The sequence below is a fragment of the Phyllobates terribilis genome, unplaced genomic scaffold (assembly GCF_046119375.1).
Source record: "Phyllobates terribilis strain yellow unplaced genomic scaffold, ASM4611937v1 Scaffold_4342__1_contigs__length_62058, whole genome shotgun sequence".
Classification (NCBI taxonomy): Eukaryota; Metazoa; Chordata; class Amphibia; order Anura; family Dendrobatidae; genus Phyllobates; species Phyllobates terribilis.
Window position 1 is genome coordinate 10001 of NW_027367094.1, and position 5000 is coordinate 15000.

Here is a 5000-nt window from a genome sequence, read left to right on the forward strand (position 1 = left end):
GTCCGCCGCGGCTCTGGCACTAACCCGGCGACGCTGAGGTCACGTGGGTGGTCGTCGGCCTGGCCGTGTCGGCGTCGCCCTCCAGCGTAGTCCCTCTTCCCGCTCGCGCCCGTAACCTCAAAGGGATGCCCGAGCGGCTTTTCTTCCCAGGGCTGCTCCCCGCCCAGGGCGGGAGCGCAGGGGGATCCCAGGTCGGCCTTTCACCGTACTCCCTACCTCTTGGCCCTCGTTCCTTCTCCCGTTCTCCATCTAACCCCTTGGCTCTGGGGTTTCCGCTCTCCCTCTCTCGCTCTCTCTCCTGCTCCCTGGCCGAGCCGCCTGGGAGGACGAGGGTCGAGGGGGAAGGCAACGGTCGGGCTGGGGCACACCGCACGGTGAGAACCCCCTTCGCCTGCCTCCACACCTCTGTCGTCCTCCCCACTGACGTAGGGGCTCGGGAAAAGACTGGAAATCGCGAAGCTCGGCAGTGGCGCGGAGAGGCCACCCACCGCCGCCGCTGTCGCCACCGCCGCGGAGGCCGCCCTTTCGGACACGAGGGGCAGCGCGAGCCTCCGCTGGCCGGGTACGCATCTGGAAGAAAAGGGCCGCCCTCGGAGAAGATCGCTGTGCTTCCCCGCACAGGGAGCGATTCGGACGACGGGCCCCCACGCCTGGCTGGGTGGGCGCCCCGCCGTTCGCCCGTACGGGTCGTCGGACCACTGCCTTCGCTCGGTTCGGGTCAAACTCCCCACGGCTCGGCCACCTCCGCAGACGGGAGGCGAGGCCGGCATGCGCGCCCAAAGATAGGTGTCGGAAGCCCGGGGGTAGAGGAGGAAGGGGACCGCTCACCTTAAGCCAGCGCGGGCTCCAAAGCCCGGGCCGAGCGAGCGGCGCCACCTCCCCACCCGGGAGCGCTGCGCCAGATCGATCGGAGGAAGAGCAGGGGTGCATGTAGGGACTTGCCCAAGTACGGAGGCTGCAAACCCCTGTCGTCGGGAGATACGTGCCCACGAGTCCTGGAAGCGCGACTCGGGTACAGGCGCCCTTGCGGGGGGGTACTGGATGTGGAACAGCACTGGGGTCGAAGCCACAAAAGCATCCGCCCTCATGGAGCCTCTCCTCGGCCTAAAAATCCAGATTTTAGCCTTGACGGCGCCCCCATGTGGAGAACCAGGGCCCGCGGGGGGGTCTGGCCAGGCTCACTTCAACCCAGGAACACCTCTCTGACTTGGGATAGGCGACCGGCAAAAGTCCCCCCACGCAGCTGCGGAAGCCTGGGTTCAGCCAAGGTGCAGACCTCCAGCCGAACAGGGACTCATAGCCAAAACGCATACCCAGGCCTACGGAGGTGAAAACCAGCTTAAATGAGTCGAAATGTGTCGGGGCTGAGAGGTACCTCTCTCTCATATATTCTGCCGGTGGTGTGCAAAACTGGGTCTTTGCATGGAGTGTCACCCTATACCCACTTTAGGGACGCATGCAAAAAAGTGCCCGATCGCCTGGAACTGTCAGGCGGATTCGGCTCCCTGGAATTTCCTCATTCTGGTTCTTTTTCACTTTTTGTCTCTTTTGCGACATCTAGTGGGCAGGCTGCATTACTGCAACCGGGGACACCTCAAAACGCTTGGAACTGGGGAGCGGGCTCAATTTACAAACGTTTTGCGGGTCCTGGAAGTCAAAATTGTGACTTCTGAAAACGACTAAGTATCAAGGACTCATCGCGCGAATCGCTCTGGAACTGAAATCGGATGCGCGCACTGACATGCTCCCCTCTCTGGAAGTCTGACACAAGTTGAAAAATTTTCTAAGTCCCCAAAAATTTTTTTTTTCAACTTTTTTTCAATTTTCCCCCTGTGGGATATATATTTTACCCACACTTTTGGAGCCCTCCTGGGATGCCCTCTAACATACTAGAACCTCATTTTGTGGAAGTTTTCACAAAATTGTGAAATTTTCAAAAAAGTCAGAAATTTTGCAAAAACGACTAAGTATCAAGGACTCATCGCGCGAATCGCTCTGGAACTGAAATCGGATGCGCGCACTGACATGCTCCCCTCTCTGGAAGTCTGACACATGTGTGAAAATTTTCTAAGTCCCCAAAAATTTTTTTTTTCAACTTTTTTTCAATTTTCCCCCTGTGGGATATATATTTTACCCACACTTTTGGAGCCCTCCTGGGATGCCCTCTAACATACTAGAACCTCATTTTGTGGAAGTTTTCACAAAATTGTGAAATTTTCAAAAAGTCAGAAATTTTGCCAAAAACGACTAAGTATCAAGGACTCATCGCGCGAATCGCTCTGGAACTGAAATCGGATGCGCGCACTGACACGCTCCCCTGTCTGGAAGTCTGACAAAAGTTGAAAAATTTTCTAAGTCCCCAAAAATTTTTTTTTTCAACTTTTTTTCAATTTTCCCCCTGTGGGATATATATTTTACCCACACTTTTGGAGCCCTCCTGGGATGCCCTCTAACATACTAGAACCTCATTTTGTGGAAGTTTTCACAAAATTGTGAAATTTTCCAAAAAGTCAGAAATTTTGCAAAAACGACTAAGTATCAAGGACTCATCGCGCGAATCGCTCTGGAACTGAAATCGGATGCGCGCACTGACATGCTCCCCTCTCTGGAAGTCTGACACATGTGTGAAAATTTTCTAAGTCCCCAAAAATTTTTTTTTTCAACTTTTTTTCAATTTTCCCCCTGTGGGATATATATTTTACCCACACTTTTGGAGCCCTCCTGGGATGCCCTCTAACATACTAGAACCTCATTTTGTGGAAGTTTTCACAAAATTGTGAAATTTTCAAAAAGTCAGAAATTTTGCCAAAAACGACTAAGTATCAAGGACTCATCGCGCGAATCGCTCTGGAACTGAAATCGGATGCGCGCACTGACACGCTCCCCTGTCTGGAAGTCTGACAAAAGTTGAAAAATTTTCTAAGTCCCCAAAAATTTTTTTTTTCAACTTTTTTTCAATTTTCCCCCTGTGGGATATATATTTTACCCACACTTTTGGAGCCCTCCTGGGATGCCCTCTAACATACTAGAACCTCATTTTGTGGAAGTTTTCACAAAATTGTGAAATTTTCCAAAAAGTCAGAAATTTTGCAAAAACGACTAAGTATCAAGGACTCATCGCGCGAATCGCTCTGGAACTGAAATCGGATGCGCGCACTGACATGCTCCCCTCTCTGGAAGTCTGACACATGTGTGAAAATTTTCTAAGTCCCCAAAAATTTTTTTTTTCAACTTTTTTTCAATTTTCCCCCTGTGGGATATATATTTTACCCACACTTTTGGAGCCCTCCTGGGATGCCCTCTAACATACTAGAACCTCATTTTGTGGAAGTTTTCACAAAATTGTGAAATTTTCAAAAAGTCAGAAATTTTGCCAAAAACGACTAAGTATCAAGGACTCATCGCGCGAATCGCTCTGGAACTGAAATCGGATGCGCGCACTGACACGCTCCCCTGTCTGGAAGTCTGACACATGTGTGAAAATTTTCTAAGTCCCCAAAAATTTTTTTTTTCAACTTTTTTTCAATTTTCCCCCTGTGGGATATATATTTTACCCACACTTTTGGAGCCCTCCTGGGATGCCCTCTAACATACTAGAACCTCATTTTGTGGAAGTTTTCACAAAATTGTGAAATTTTCAAAAAGTCAGAAATTTTGCCAAAAACGACTAAGTATCAAGGACTCATCGCGCGAATCGCTCTGGAACTGAAATCGGATGCGCGCACTGACACGCTCCCCTGTCTGGAAGTCTGACAAAAGTTGAAAAATTTTCTAAGTCCCCAAAAATTTTTTTTTTCAACTTTTTTTCAATTTTCCCCCTGTGGGATATATATTTTACCCACACTTTTGGAGCCCTCCTGGGATGCCCTCTAACATACTAGAACCTCATTTTGTGGAAGTTTTCACAAAATTGTGAAATTTTCCAAAAAGTCAGAAATTTTGCAAAAACGACTAAGTATCAAGGACTCATCGCGCGAATCGCTCTGGAACTGAAATCGGATGCGCGCACTGACATGCTCCCCTCTCTGGAAGTCTGACACATGTGTGAAAATTTTCTAAGTCCCCAAAAATTTTTTTTTTCAACTTTTTTTCAATTTTCCCCCTGTGGGATATATATTTTACCCACACTTTTGGAGCCCTCCTGGGATGCCCTCTAACATACTAGAACCTCATTTTGTGGAAGTTTTCACAAAATTGTGAAATTTTCAAAAAGTCAGAAATTTTGCCAAAAACGACTAAGTATCAAGGACTCATCGCGCGAATCGCTCTGGAACTGAAATCGGATGCGCGCACTGACACGCTCCCCTGTCTGGAAGTCTGACACATGTGTGAAAATTTTCTAAGTCCCCAAAAATTTTTTTTTTCAACTTTTTTTCAATTTTCCCCCTGTGGGATATATATTTTACCCACACTTTTGGAGCCCTCCTGGGATGCCCTCTAACATACTAGAACCTCATTTTGTGGAAGTTTTCACAAAATTGTGAAATTTTCAAAAAGTCAGAAATTTTGCCAAAAACGACTAAGTATCAAGGACTCATCGCGCGAATCGCTCTGGAACTGAAATCGGATGCGCGCACTGACACGCTCCCCTGTCTGGAAGTCTGACAAAAGTTGAAAAATTTTCTAAGTCCCCAAAAATTTTTTTTTTCAACTTTTTTTCAATTTTCCCCCTGTGGGATATATATTTTACCCACACTTTTGGAGCCCTCCTGGGATGCCCTCTAACATACTAGAACCTCATTTTGTGGAAGTTTTCACAAAATTGTGAAATTTTCAAAAAGTCAGAAATTTTGCCAAAAACGACTAAGTATCAAGGACTCATCGCGCGAATCGCTCTGGAACTGAAATCGGATGCGCGCACTGACACGCTCCCCTGTCTGGAAGTCTGACACATGTGTGAAAATTTTCTAAGTCCCCAAAAATTTTTTTTTTCAACTTTTTTTCAATTTTCCCCCTGTGGGATATATATTTTACCCACACTTTTGGAGCCCTCCTGGGAT